Genomic DNA, 16,010 nt, shown 5'->3' with positions numbered 1-16,010 from the left:
TGTTGCTCCTACTCCTGTCTCCGGGTCCTCTGACATCTTCTCGGTTAAAGAAATTCTGGCATCCAAGACGGTCAGAGGTAAAAAAAAAAGTCTTGTAGATTGGGAGAATTGCGGCCCGGAGGAGAGGTCATGGGAACCCGAGGACAACATCCTTGACAAGGACCTTATCCACAAGTTCTCGGGTTCTAAAAAGAGGGGGGGACCCAAGGGGGGGGGTACTGTTACGCCGAGCGCTCCGGGTCCCCGCTCCTCCCCGGAGCGCTCACAGCGATCTCCTGTTCACAGAGCCCGGTCAGACCCGCTGACCAGGTGCGCTGCGATAATGCCCCCAGCCGGGATGCGATTCGCGATGCGGGACGCGATGCGGGACGCGATGCGGGACGCGCCCGCTCACGATGCGCATCCCGACCTGCTTACCAGACTCGCTCCCCGTCTGTGCTGCCCCGGCGTGCGCGGCCCCGCTCCCTAGGGCGCGCGCGTGCCGGGTCTTTGCGATTTAAAGGGCCGGTGCACCACTGATTGGGTTTTAATTAGTGTCTCCACCTATATCACCTCACTTCCCCTGCACTTCCTTGCCGGATCTTGTTGCCATTGTGCCAGTGAAAGCATTTCCTTGTGTGTTCCTAGCCTGTGTTCTAGACTTCTTGCCGTTGCCCCTGACTATGATCCTTGCTGCCTGCCCTGACCTTCTGCTACGTCCGACCCTGCTCTTGTCTACTCCCTTGTACCGCGCCTATCTCAGCAGTCAGAGAGGTTGAGCCGTTGCCGGTGGATACGACCTGGTTGCTACCGCCGCTGCAAGTCCATCCCGCTTTGCGGCGGGCTCTGGTGAAAACCAGTAACAACTTAGAACCGGTCCACCATCACGGTCCACGCCAATCCCTCTCTGACACAGAGGATCCACCTCCAGCCTGCCGAATCCTGACAACCCTGTGCAAAGGTGCACTGACAAAACGTGCAAAGATGTTTCTTCCATGTAGGGGCAAAAGGGGCCGTACCGGGTTCTACAAGGGTCGCGGGCATGCGTGAGATAGTCCTCCATTAATGGCCATCCATGACAAGTCCTTATGTCCATTGGTAAGATGCTTTGAAGCCACATTAGTCCAAACTGTCTCTGCCGTGGTGATCTCCGGAACGAGCTCCAGCAAGTCCTTAGCTCGGATGAGCTTGTAGATTGTCTTGGGTTTAAAAGGAAATCAGGCTTCAGTCCCTCCAGATTGTTGTTCCCTCACAAACCAAACCATGTCCCCATAGAAAAAGGGAGTGTTCCAGTTGTAAGGGATGGAGCTGTCCCACTTGTCCCATCCAAGCTGCCTCCAGAGAGGCAAAAGAAACAAGCGAGAGATGGACCTGCCCACTGAGCCAGTCTTTTCCACAAGAGTCAGCTTCACGCTGACACATGCAAAGGAAGTCCGGAGAAAAGTGGGGATATCGGGCACTCCCTTCCCACCATTGCGGGGCTCCTTGTACATCACAGTCCGCTTGACTCTTTCTATTTTGCCCCAGATGAAGTGACACATGGTCCAGGTGATGGCCTTGTAAATGGTGGCATGGGGAGGCCAGGCCTGTGCGGTGTACTTGAGCACAGGCAAGACTTCACTCTGCAAGACCAGTGTTTTGCCCTTCATCGAGAGCTTCCCGGAGCTCCACAGTCCGATCTTAGAGTTAATTTTTGTTAGTCGGTCTTGCCAAGACTTAAGGACCGCTCCTTCCTTCCTAAACCAGACTCCCAAGATTTGGATGAAGTCTGGTTTGACAGTAAAGGGGAAGGGGGGGGGGGGAAGAAGCCAGGTGCCATTCCTCAAAGAGCATAGCTTCTGATTTTTCGCAGGTGACTTTTGTCCCCGAAGCTTTGCCAAAATCCTCGCAGGTCTGGATGAGTGCAGTCACTGAACGCCGGTCAGCGCAGAAAACAGTCAAATCGTCCACGTACAGCGAGCACTTGACCTCGTAGCGATCTGGTCCTGGTGCGGTGATCCCTCTGATCTCTCCATTCTGCCGGATAGACTCAGCGAAGAGCTCTATAACACAAACAAAAAGAAAAGGTGAAAGAGGGCAGCCTTGTCTGACCCCTGAAAGGAAAGGGAAGGAGTCAGTCTTCCAGCCGTTCACCAACACCGTGCTGCAAATATGAAAGTAAATTACATTAACAACAGAGCAAAACATCTTCCCCAGACCTAGCTTGCACAAAGCCCTGCTCATGAAAGCATGGGAGACACGGTCAGACGCCTTCTCCTGATCCAGACTGACCAGGGCGGCGTGGGCTCTCCGGTCCTGGATGTAATAGACCGTGTCCCTCACAAGGGCAAGGCTATCTTCGATCCTGCAACTGGGGATGCCGCAGGTCTGGTCTAGATGGACGATCTGCCCGATGACAGATTTCAGTCTGTTGGCTAGCACCTTGGTGAGGATCTTGTAGTCCACGTTCAAGAGAAAGATGGGATGCCAATTTTTCAAGTCACATCTCTCCCCCTTCAACTTATACAAGATCGTGATCATCCCTTCCCTCAACGACGGAGGCATTCTTCCCCCCACCACCATTTCCTTGTACACCTCCAAAAGGTCCGGGCAGATCAGGTCTCTCATTGCTACCTAGAGCTCGGCCAGGAGACCATCACTGCCCGGGGTCCTGCTGGGCTTAAAGGATTTAGAGGCAGAGGATCAGCTCCCCCACCATCAAGGGATCGTCCATAGCCACGGCACCTGCGGGATCAACAACGTTAGTGATGCCTGACAGGAACCTCTCGGCGACTTCGGGGTCGGATGACTTTGAGGCATAGAGATTGCTGTAGAAGTCCGAGACAATCCCCATCACCTCCTCCTTGCCCCTCCTCATGTGTCCGGTCTCACAGTTGAGTCAGGGGCGTGTGGCCAGCATGGAGCTTCTTGAAAAAGAAAGAGTTACACTTGTCACCCTTTTCCAGGTTTTCCTCCTTGGAAAGAAAGACGATTCGCTTGGATTCCTCCTCAAACTGCCTTTTCAAGCTCTTTTTGGTTTCCTCCAGCTCCTCCCTGATGTCTCAGCCACATTGGAGCAGGTCCTACAGTGACCGCAACTTGCGCTCAGCCTCCTGAAGTCCCACTTCTTTTCACACCCCTGTTGTCTGCCTTTTGCCTTAAAGAAACAATGAAACTCGACTTTAACATATTCCCACCTATCGCTGATGCAGTTAAACAGACATTTATCATTACGCCATACAAGGTACGCAACCCTAAGTTCCTCCATGACATCCCTCTGCACCAACAGGGCACAATTTAACTTCCAGGATTCTTGGCCAGGTGGATATCCAAGCCCCAGAGTCCCCCAAATTCGAATGGCCCTGTGGTCAGAGAAGAAGCAGGGGAAATAGAGTACAACACCTTTGTAACTTCTCTCGAAGTGAAGATGACGTCTATCCGAGAATGGAGCAAGCCATCGGGGCAGCTCCACGTATAGTTTATGGAGCCGTTCCCGATAGACCCAATAACGTCCTGCAAGGATGCCTCTGTCATGATCTCGATAAACAGCTTGGACGTTACGTCAAGGTTGGTGGATGTGCCAGAACTGTGCCCGTGCACCTCAATGGGGCAGTTGAAATCACCACCCAACATTACTGCCCTAGTGGTGGCAAGCTGAGCCCACAGGGTCTCAAGAACCTCCAGTCAGACATTCATCTTAGGGGAGGCATACATGTTGATGAGCCGCACGGGCTCACCCACCCAGGAACCGTCTGTGACAAGAAGTCCGCCACAGACGAGCTCCTGGATGGATTTAAGTGCAAAGTTTCCTCACCTGATCAGGATGGCAACCCCCACAGACCTACATTTACCCCCACCAGACCCATAGGAAGGGCCGTGAGACCATGGTTGTAAGACCTAGAAGAAGACAAAGCACATTCCTGCAGCATGTAAACATCACACCTCTGAGAGTCTAAGAAAGTAAGCACAGTCTGAAATCTAAACCTATCTCTAATACTCCTCACATTAATACTAAAGATATTAAGATCAGCCATGTGAATAAAAAAATAAATAAAATAAAAAAGAGAGGTTAGTTCAGGTACTAGTTACCACTTCGGTCGGGAAGATCCTTTTTTCTGGTGTCTGTCAGCACCTTCTGCTCCTCATAGCGCTCTTCCAGGAACACGTTGTAGACCAAATTGGCTGGTGTGTCTGGAATTTCCTTGACCTCTGGGTCCTGCAGCAGTTCTTACATAGACTGTGCTTGGACCTGCTCCACTTGGACCTGCTCCATATCTTCTTCTTCATCTGAAGACTGGAGGTTCTCGCAGGCCTCAATGATCTTCCTCTTGTAGGACTCGGCTGATGTGTTGTCCCTTCCTTTCCTTTTCCTCTGTTTGGTACTTGGGGGAGGAAGCACAGGAAAATCCTCCAAAGAGCGGGCACCAGCAGCTGGAGGGGGGGTTAGGTGCTGCTGGACCAGGAGAGAAAAGAGGCTGGGTGGGGAAGGGGGTGGGAGACAGCTACCCTGATGACAGGGTGGGAAAAAAGGGGAAGGCTGCCTCCTCGGTGGAGGCGGGAGAGGCCGGGCAGGTGTGGGAGGGGCAGAGGTGGGCATGGATGGGGCAGAGGTGGTGAATTTTGCCTTCTTATCCTCCTTGGTCTGTATGGCGTTCTGTGCCGCTGGCTCTGGAGCTGGGGCTGGCTTTGGTGCTTTCACTGCCATAGATGCCAATGTTCTCTCCCTCTGGAGGCAGTCCTTGAAGCTGTGGGCCGCCAGTCCGCAGAGGTTGCAAGTCTTGCTCTTTGGGCAATCCTTGGTCGTGTGACCCGTCACTCGCCAAAACCTGCAGGCATCTTTCTTACAGTCCTTACTCTCGTGGCCCTTCTTGCCACATCTCCTGCAGGTCTGTGGCATGTCTGGGTAGAAAATAAGTCCTGTGAAGTTGCCCAAGAAGAATATCGATGGCAGGTGTTATAATCTGTCTGAAGAGGAAGGGTCCTTGTTGAGTCTGACTACCACAGACCACTTGCAGGTCCAGAATCCGAGGGAGTTCAGGATGTGAGTGGGCTCCTTCACCACAGTACAGAAGCATCTCAGGAATGTTGAGATGTCATTGTCGGGGGTATGTGGGTTCTGCATTGAGACCGTCACCCACCTCTCTATTTGGATAGGGCAGTTGCCCACAAAGCAAGAGAAAGGGAATTTGGGACTCGCCGCTTTCACCGCCTCACAGTATCTTATACAGGTGCTAATGGTGGCGAAGGACATGAATGTTGCTATGCCGAGGGTGTCCACTGAGAAGAAGCCCTGTTCCACAAGAATCTTCTTGCAGAACACGTCTTGGGACATGTCCTTCACCCTTCCATCCACTAGCTTGAGCTTCAGGGCAACAGTCTGCCTCATTCAGAGCTCCAGGACTGAAGCTTCTTGATTGGGGGTTCTGCTGCCCTTCTGCCTTGCTGGGGTGGAGGTTGAAGATGGCTGGGGTTGGGTCTCCAGGCTTTGCCCTGCAGCTTCCTTCCGGGTCGACTTGCTGGTTGTGGCCATGGCTTCTTCTAGCTTGCTCTTTTATTCTTTTGGAGAATCTTCTTTCCTGGGTAGGAGGAGCTACGCAAAACTTCTCCAGAGGTGCCGAGCTACTCTGAGGAGGTTCTGCGCCACTTTCGTCTTTGCCGAAGTTCCAGAATTTGCCACCAACTTGCTTCTTCCAGAGCTGGAGTCTTCAAGATCCTCTCCTTCTTCCAATGCAGTACCAGAAGAAGAAGATCTACAGATGGTATACTCTTGAGAATTGTGGTTCTAATAAGAACAATAAGTGTGGCAATCATGCTATGCAAAATCTCTACCACACTCTGGGAGTTCTTCAGGCCTTGGTGGGCATGGTATCTTCCCTGCCAGGCAGACAGCTGTTTCAGGGTGCTTGCCCCCACATCAATAAAAAGAAGGGTGTTCTGGCTTGGCTGGTGAGAGATGCCCATGGACTAGGTGAGGGGGATGAGTATTCTCCTTAGGGAGACGGCTCCACTCCTGGTGTATGGAGATTCAAATTAGGACAGTTAGCACTAATTTAGGGCAGTTAGCACATTATATATATATATATATATATATATATATATATATATATATATATATATATTATAGCACTGTATTTTACAGAAAACCTATGTAATATGTTGCATGCTAAGTATTAAACCCACCACCATTTTTCTCAGTAAATACTGTTTCTTTAAGACAACAGTACCTGCTAATTCCAGGTCTTTTTGAATGTCTCTACAAGTGTCCTTGGCTCTTGGACAACTCTTCTGATTATTCTTTTCAATCCTCTGTCAGAAATCTTGCGAGGAGCACCTGGTCGAGGCAAATTTATGGTTAAATTATTGTCTTTCCACTTCCGTAGTGATGCCCCAACAGTGCTCACTGGAACATTCAGAAGCTTAGAATTGTGCCGGTAACCAACATCATTGCAATGTTTTGCAATAATCAGGTTGCGAAAGGAGATCATGAGATGTGTCTTGTAAGACACCTTGTCAATGAGACCTTTTTGCAGGCCATCAGTTGAGACTGAACCAGCTGATATTTATTTGCACTGACATGGGGCTGGATTGCCTTTAACCTCTTAAAAGGGTATTCCGGGCAAAACCTTTTTTTATATCTATCAACTGGCTCCAGAAAGTTCAACAGATTTGTAAATTACTTCTATTAAAAAATCTTAATCCTTCCCATAGTTATTAGCGTCTGAAGTTTTCTGTTTAACTACTCAATGATGATGTCACGTCCCGGGAGCTGTGCATGATGGGAGAATATCCCCATAGGAACTGCACAGCTCCCTGGACGTGAGTCATCAGAGAGCAGTTAGACAGAAAACAACAACTCAACTTCAGAAGCTAATAACTATTGGAAGGATTAAGATTTTTTAATAGAAGTAATTTACAAATCTGTTTAACTTACCGGAGCCAGCTGATATATAAAAAAAAGTTTAAGGACATAGCTCATTTTCACCTTAAGGACGCAGCCCTTTTTTGCAAATCTGACCACTGTCACTTTTACCCCTTAAGGACTGAACCCTTTTTCACCTTAAGGACTCGGACATTTTTTGCAAATCTGACCACTGTCACTTTAAACATTAATAACTCTGGAATGCTTTTAGTTATCATTCTGATTCCGAGATAGTTTTTTCGTGACATATTCTACTTTAACATGGTGGTAAAATTTTGTGGTAACTTGCATCCTTTCTTGGTGAAAAATCCCAAAATTTCATGAAAAAAATGAAAATTTTGCATTTTTCTAACTTTGAAGCTCTCTGCTTGTAAGGGAAATGGATATTCCAAATAATTCTTTTTTTTTATTCACATATACAATATGTCTACTTTATGTTTGCATCATAAAATTTATGAGTTTTTACTTTTGGAAGACACCAGAGGGCTTCAAAGTTCTGCAGCAATTTTCCAATTTTTCACAAAATTTTGAAACTCGCTTTTTTCAGGGACCAGTTCAGGTTTGAAGTGGATTTGAAGGGTCTTCATATTAGAAATACCCCATAAATGACCCCATTATAAAAACTGCACCCCCAAAGTATTCAAAATGACATTCAGTAAGCGTTTTAACCCTTTAGGGGTTTCACAGGAATAGCCGTAAAGTGAAGGAGAAAATTCACAATCTTCATTTTTTATACTTGCATGTTCTTGTAGACCCAATTTTTGAATTTTTGCAAGGGGTAAAAAGGAGAACATTTTTACTTGTATTTGAAACCCAATCTTTCTTGAGTAAGCACAGACCTCATATGTCTATGTTAATTGTTCGGCGGGCGCAGTAGAGGGCTCAGAAGGGAAGGAGCGTCAAATGTTTTTTGCGGGGCATGTCACCTTTAGGAAGCCCCTATGGTGCCAGAACAGCAATAAACCACACATGGCACACCATTTTGGAAACTAGACCCCTCGGGGAACGTAACAAGGGTAATGTGAACCTTAATACCCCACAGGTGATTCACGACTTTTGCATATGTAAAAAAAAAATAAAAAAATGTACCTAAAATGCTTGGTTTCCCAAAAAATTTACATTTTTACAAAGGGTTAAAGCAGAAAATACCCCCCCAAAATTTGAAGCCCAATTTCTCCCGATTCAGAAAACACCCCATATGGGGGTGAAAAGTGCTCTGCTGGCGCACTACAGGTCTCAGAAGAGAAGGCGTCACATTTGGCTTTTTGAAAGCAAATTTTGCTCTGGGGGCATGCCGCATTTAGGAAGCCCCTATGGTGCCAGGACCGCAAAAAAAAACCACATGGCATACTATTTTGGAAACTAGAGCCCTCGTGGAATGTAATAAGGGGTTAAGTGAACCTTAATACCCCACAGGCGTTTCACGACTATTGCATATGTAAAAAAAAATAAATAAATTTTACCTAAAATGCTTGTTTTCCCAAAAATTTTACATTTTTAAAAAGGGTAAAAGCAGAAAATACCCCCTATAATTTGTAACACAATTTCTCCCGAGTACGGCGATACCCCATATGTGGCCCTAAACTGTTGCCTTGAAATACGACAGGGCTCCAAAGTGAGAGCGCCATGCGCATTTGAGGCCTAAATTAGGGATTGCATAGGGGTGGACATAGGTGAATTCTACGCCAGTGATTCCCAAACAGGGTGCCTCCAGCTGTTGTAAAACTCCCAGCATGCCTGGACAGTCAGTGGCTATCTGGCAATATTGGGAGTAGTTGTTTTGCAACAGCTGGAGGCTCCGTTTTGGAAACCGTGGAGTACCAGACGTTTTTCATTTTTATTGGGGAGGGGAGGGGGGCTGTGTAGGGGTATGTGTATATGTAGTGTTTTTTACTTTTTATTTTATTTTTTGTGGTAGTGTAGTGTAGTGTTTTTAGGGTACAGTCGCACGGGCGGGGGTTCACAGTAGTTTCTCGCCGGAAGTTTGAGCTGTTGCAGAAAATTTGCCGCAGCTCAAACTTGCAGCTCGATACTTACTGTAAGCCTACAGCACCCGGGGTCGTCTTCCCGCACCCGCTCACGTCCTCCGGAAGAGGAGCGGGTGCGGGAGTGACACCCGCAGCAGGCGCCCTGATTGGTCGGCCGGTAATCCGGCCGACGAATCAGGGCGATCATGAGGTGGCACCAGTGCCACCTCACCCCTGCAGGCTCTGGCTGTTCGGGGCCGTCAGAGACGGCCCCGATCAGCCAGTAATTCCGGGTCACCGGGTCACTGGAGACCCGATTGACCCGGAATCGCCGCAGATCGCTGGACTGAATTGTTCAGCGATCTGCGGCCATCGCCGACATGGGGGGACATAATGACCCCCCTGGGCAATATGCCGGGATGCCTGCTGAACGATTTCAGCAGGCATCCGGCTCCGGTCCCCAACCGGCTAGCGGTGGGGACCGGAATTCCCACGGGCGTATGGATACGCCCTGCGTCCTTAAGGACTCGGAATGCAGGACGTATCCATACGCCCTGCTTCCTTAAGAGGTTAAGCATTAACAACTCTGGGATGCTTTTACTTTTCGTTCTGATTCCGAGACTGTTTTTTCGTGACATATTCTACTTTATGTTAGTGGAAAAAATGTTGTCAATACTTGCATCATTTCTTGGTGAAAAATTCCCAAATTTGATGAAAAATTTGAAAATGTTGAATTTTTTATACTTTGAAACTCTCTGCTCATAAGGAAAATGGACATCCATATACAATATGTCTACTTTATGATTGCATCATAAAGTTGACATGTTTTTGCTTTTGGAAGACATCAGAGAGCTTCAAAGTTCAGCAGCTATTTTTTCACGAAATTTTCAAAATCTGAATTTTTCATGGACCAGTTCAGTTCTGAAGTGGATTTGAGGGGCTTTCATATTAGAAATACCCCCAAATGACCCCATTATAAAAACTGGACCCCTCAAAGTATTCAAAATGACATTCAGTAAGTGTGTTAAGCCTTTAGGTGTTTCACAGGAATAGCAGCAAAGTGAAGGAGATAATTCAAAATCTTCATTATTTACACTCGCATGTTCTTGTAGACCCAGTTTTTGAATTTTTACAAGGGGTAAAAGGAGAAAAATCTTCTTAAATTTGTAACCCAATTTCTCTTGAGTAAGGAAATATCTCATATGTGTATGTGAAGTGTTCTGTGGGTGCACTAGAGGGCTCAGAAGGGAAGGAGAGACAATGGGATTATGTAGAATGAGTATTTCTGAAATGGTTTTTGGGGGGCCTGTCACAATAAGGAAGCCCCTATGGTGCCAGAACAGCAAAATAAAAACCACATGGCATATTTATTTTGGAAACTACACCCCTCAGGGAACGTAACAAGGGGTACAGTGAGCCTTAACACCCTACAGGTGTTTGACGACTTTTCGTTAAGGTTGGACGTGTAAATGATTTGTTTTTTCTCTCACTTAAATGTAGTTTTTACCCCCAAATTTTACGAGGAGTAATAGGAGAAAATGTCCCCCAAAATTTGTAACCCCTTCTCTTCTGAGTATGGAAATACCCCATGTGTGGACGTCAAGTGCACTGCGGGTGCACTACAATGCTCAGAAGAGAAGGCGAATTTTGCTGAAATGGTTTTTGGGCATGTCACATTTAGAAAGCCCCTGTGGTGCCAGAAAAGCAAAAAAAATAAACACAAGGCATACTGTTTTGGAAACTACACCCTTCAAGGAACGTAACAAGGGGTACAGTGAGCCTTAACACCTAACAGGTGTTTGACAACTTTTAGTTAAAGTTGGATGTGTAAATGATTTTTTTTTTCACTAAAATGCAGTTTTTTCCCCAAATTTTACATTTCTACAAGGGTTAATAGGAGAAAATGCCCCCCAAAAATTGTTACCAAATTTTTTCTGAGTATGGAAATACCCCATGTGTGGACGTCAAGTGCTCTGCTGGTGCACTACAATGCTCAGAAGAGAAGGAGCGCCATTGAGCAGATGGAGAGAGAATTTGGTTGGAATAGAAGTCGGGGCATTGTGCATTTACAAAGCCCCCCATGGTGCCAGTACAGTGGACTCCTCTCATGTGACCCCGTTTTGGAAACTATACCCCTCACAGAATTTAATAAGGGGTGCAGTGAGCATTTACACCCCACTGGCGTTTTACAGATCTTTGGAACAGTGGGCTGTGCAAATGAAAAATTACATTTTTCATTTTCACGGACCACAGTTCCAAAAATTTGTCAGACACCTGTGGGGCGTAAATGCTCACTGCACCCCTTATTGCATTCCGTGAGGGAGTGTAGTTTCCAAAATGGGGTCACATGTGGGGGGTCCATTGTTCTGGCACTATGGAGGCTTTGTAAACACACGTGGCCTTCAATTCCGGATACATTTTTTTCTTCAAAAGCCCAATGGTGCTCCTTCTCTTCTGAGAATTGTAGTGCACCCGCAGAGCACTTTACATCCACATATGGGGTATGTTCTTACTCAGAAGAAATGGGGTTACAAATTTTGGTGGGCTTTTTTCCTTTTTTGCCTTGTGAAAATGTAAACTTTTGGGTAACACCAGCATTTGAGTAAAAAAATTTAACGAAAATTCGTCAAACACCTGTGGGGTGTTCAGGCTCACTATATGCCTTATTACGTTCTGTGAGGGGCGTAGTTTCCAAAATGGGGTCCCATGTGTTTTTTTTTATTTGCATTTATGTCAATATCGCTGTAAAATCAGCCACCCCTATGCAAATCACCAATTTAGGCTTCAAATGCACATAGTGCGTTCTCACTCCTGAGCCTTGTTGTGCGTCCACAGAGCATTTTACGTCCACATATGGGGTAGTTCCGTACTCAGGAGAAATTGCATTACAAATTTTTGGGATCTTTTTTCCCTTTTATCGTTTGTGAAAATAAAAAGTATGGGGCAACACCAGCATAGGGATTGGGGATTGCATAGGGGTGGACATAGGGGTATTCTACGCCAGTGATTCCCAAACAGGGTGCCTCCAGCTGTTGCTAAACTCCCAGCATTCCTGGACAGTCAGTGGCTGTCCAGAAATGCTGGGAGGTGGTGTTTTGCAACAGCTGGAGGCTCTGTTTTGGAAACACTGCCGTACGATATGTTTTTTATTTTTATTGGGGGTAACAGTGTAAGGGGTGTATATGTAGTGTTTTACCCTATGTTATGTGTTAGTGTAGTGTTTTTAGGGTACATTCAAACAGGCGGAGGTTTACACTGAGTTTTCCGCTAGGAGTTTGCATTGCAGCAGAAAATTTGCCGCAGCTCAAACTTGAAGCAGAAAATTTACTGTAAACCTGCCCGTGTGAATGTCCCCTGTACATTCACATGGGGGGGGGGGGGGGGGCAAACCTCCAGCTGATGACTGTGCATGCTGGGAGTTGTACTTTTGCAACAGCTGGAGGTACGCAACTACAACTCCCAGCATGCCGAGACAGCTGTTTGCTGTTTGGGCATGCTGGGATTTGCAACATCTGGAAGACTGCAGTTTAGAGACCACTCACAGTGATCTCCAAACTGTGTCCTTCCAGATGTTGCAAAACTACAAATCCCCCCCAAGATGTTGCTAGGCAACTACTCACCAGCTTCCGTAGTATTCACCAAGGAGCCACAGGAGGGAGCCGCACGTCATCGCTGCCCGCCGCCACCGATCAGGTAAGGGAGCTCCACCGCCGCCAGTCACGCTACAGTTCCCCCGTTCTGCCCGGATTACCATCAGTGGGCACAATAGAGATCAGCAGTCATCTCGGTTCGGTCCCCAACCGGCGAGCGTTGGGGACCGGAATTCCCTCGGGCGTTCCCATATGCCCTACGTCCTTAAGGACTCAGGATGCAGGGCGTATGCCTGAAGAGGTTAATTACTCATAGATTTCATCTGTTGTCTTGGCTTTCCACGTCTTTTGCACCTACTGTTCTTCATGTTTTTAATACTTTTTCCCTGTGTCATTTCACATTATTACACATAACTTAAAGGTAACTTCTGAGCTTATTTGATTAGCTTTTTTTGTATGTATGGATTACTTAGGTTTTTAGCATCTTTGGATATTAACCCCTTAAGGACGCAGGGTTTTTCCGTTTTTGCATTTTCATTTTTTCCTCATCACCTTCTAAAAATCATAACGCTTTCAATTTTGCACATAAAATTCCATATGATGGCTTATTTTTTGTGACACCAATTTTTCTTTGCAGTGACATTAGTCATTTTACCAAAAAATCCACAGCAAACTTTATTCTGTAGGTCTATACAGTTAAAATGATACCCTACTTATATTGGTTGGATATTGTTGTACTTCGGAAAAAAATCCTAACTACATACAGGAAAATTTATATGTAAAAAATTCTCATATTCTAACCCCTATAACTTTAATATTTTTCCGTGTACGGGCCGGTATGAGGACTAATTTTTTGCGCCGTGTTCTGAAATTTTTATTGGTACCCTTTTTTATTGATCGCGTGCGAAGAGGTAGAGAAAGAAGGACCAACGATAATCCAGGCGCTGCTAGCTCAAAAACACCGGAGGCAATGGGTTATAGATGAAAGATCCTCTCCGTAGTCTCCCCGGTTGCACTCATACTCTCCTCTCTCTGAAGTCAGTTCTGGAGAGGAGAGTGTGAGTGCAACCGGGGAGACTATGGAGAGGATCTTTCATCTATAACCCATTGCCTCCGGTGTTTTTGAGCTAGCAGCGCCTGGATTATCGTTGGTCCTTCTTTCTCTACCTCTTCGCATACTTCAACAGGACAGGTTCACCTGCCTCCTGCGGACCCTCCGGCTGAGCAGCCTGCTCCACCTTTAGACCTCTGTTTGAGGTGATATGCACCATTTCTCCTTCTCCAAGGTGAGCAGCCACTTTTAAGGGGCTTTACTTCTCCATGCCTACTCTAAAAGGTAATACATGAGGCGCTGTTTGCGGTCTTTTTCTTTTTTTCTATATTACCACAGGTTTTTTATTGATCGGACTTTTTGATCCCTTTTTATTCATTTTTTCATGATATAAAAAGGGACCAAAAATACACTTTTTTGGACTTTGGAATTTTTTGGCGCGCACGCCATTGACCAATACCACATATGTTTATTTTTATTTACACAGTTTTTTTTAATGGGAAAAGGGGGGTGATTCAAACTTTTATTAGGGAAGGGGTTAAATGACCTTTGCTTACTTTCTTTTTTCACTTTTTTTTTGCAGTGCTATAGCTCCCATAGGGAGCTATAGCACTGCACACACTGATCTCCTATGCTGATCCTGCAAAGACATAGCTTTTCACGGATCAGTCAGATAAGGGCTCGATTGCTCAAGCCTGTAGCTCAGGCTTGGAGAAATCAATCGACGATCGGACACTGCGGAGACGGGTAAGGAGATCTCCGCCTTCCGCCCCAGCTGATCGGAACATCATGATTTTATTGCGATGTCCCGATCAGCCCGACTGAGCTGCCGGGAAGTGTTTACTTTCGTTTTCAGACGCGGCGGTCAACTTTGATCGCCGCGTCTGAAGGGTTAACAGCGCGTGGCACAACGATCGATGCCGCACACTGCTAGCCCAGGGTCCCGGGCTATGATTAGCAGCCGGGACCGACCCGGTGTGATGCGGGGTCATGGTGTGACTCCGTTTTTAACAACGGGACCAGGCATAGGGCGTACAGGTATGCCCTACATCCTTAAGAGGTTAAAGTGTACCTGTCATTAATGAAAACATTATATATAATGTAGAAAATAAAATTATATGTATATTAGTAATATACATTGGTTAAAATAATTGTATACTTTTGTCCCTGAAGCTATTGCCTTTGTGTCTCTGTGAGGAGTCCATATACAGTAAGTGTGGGTGGACAAGCAGGACTCTAACCAGTGAGGACAAGCAGGGCTCTGTGCACTGAGGACAAGCAGGGCTCTGTACAGTGAGGACAAGCAGGGCTCTGTGCAGTGAGGACAAGCAGGGCTCTGTGCAGTGAGGACAAGCAGGGCTCTGTGCACTGAGGACAAACATGGCTCTGTGCAGCGAGGGCAAACAGGGCTCTGTACACTGAGGACAAGTAGGGCTCTGTACACTGAGGACAAGCAGGGCTCTGTACACTATGGACAAGCAGGGTTCTGTACACTGCAGACAAGCAGAGCTCTGTACACTGAGGACAAGCGGGGCTCTGTACACTGAGGACAAGCAGGGCTCTGTACACTATGGACAAGCAGGGCTCTGTACACTGCAGACAAGCAGAGCTCTGCCTACTGAGGACAAGCGGGGCTCTGTACACTGAGGACAAGTAGGGCTCTGTGCACTGAGACTCTATGATACGCTCCCAGCTCACACAGCAGGATGATTGACAAGCCAGGAGTCCGCACAGAGCCCTGCTTGTCTCGCCCTCACGACCGGTATTTGATCTTCTCACAGAGACACACAGGTTATAGCTCCAGGATCATCATGTTTTAACCCAAAAATACACACAATTTTTTAACCAATGTATGTTTCAAATGTATAATAGTATTATCTACATTATATAAAATGTTTTGCTCACGACAGGTACACTTTAAGTAAGAATAATGGTGATGCGTTAAATATTTATTTCACCAGCTTTATCCTCAGTAAGGCTGGGTTCACACCACGTTTTGTTAAATACGGTTCCCGTATACGGCTGGGAGGAGGGGGCGGGGCTTAATCGCCCAGCCTCCGGTCGCGCAGGCTCCGGTTGGGTTCGTTTTCGGCCGTATGCGGTTTCCCGACCGTAGGCAAAAACGCGGTCGACCACGTTTTTGCCTGCGGTCGGGAAACCGCATACGGCCGAAAACGAAGCCGACCGGAGGCTGCGGTTCATTCCGGTCGGCTCATAGACATACATTAAATACAGTTGCCGAATACGGCTGAGTGCGGGTGCCGCGATTAAGCCCCGCCCCCCCTCCTCCCAGCTGAACCGTATTTAACAAAACGTGGTAAGAACCCAGCCTAAGACTGTCTGCACCCTCTTGTACACAAATGGTGAGGTTTATCATGCCATCATGTGTGCGTTAATAGGATAGGACACAATAGCAGTTTCATCCAACATGCACTGTACAAATAAATGTGTTACCGTGGTGAGAATATTTTTTTTTATTTAATACTTTTTTAAGGATTTAAAAGTAAGCATTTTCTTAACCACTG

The sequence above is a fragment of the Hyla sarda genome, chromosome 7, assembly GCF_029499605.1.
Source record: "Hyla sarda isolate aHylSar1 chromosome 7, aHylSar1.hap1, whole genome shotgun sequence".
NCBI lineage: Eukaryota > Metazoa > Chordata > Amphibia > Anura > Hylidae > Hyla > Hyla sarda.
Note: the sequence above shows the minus strand (reverse complement) of the source record.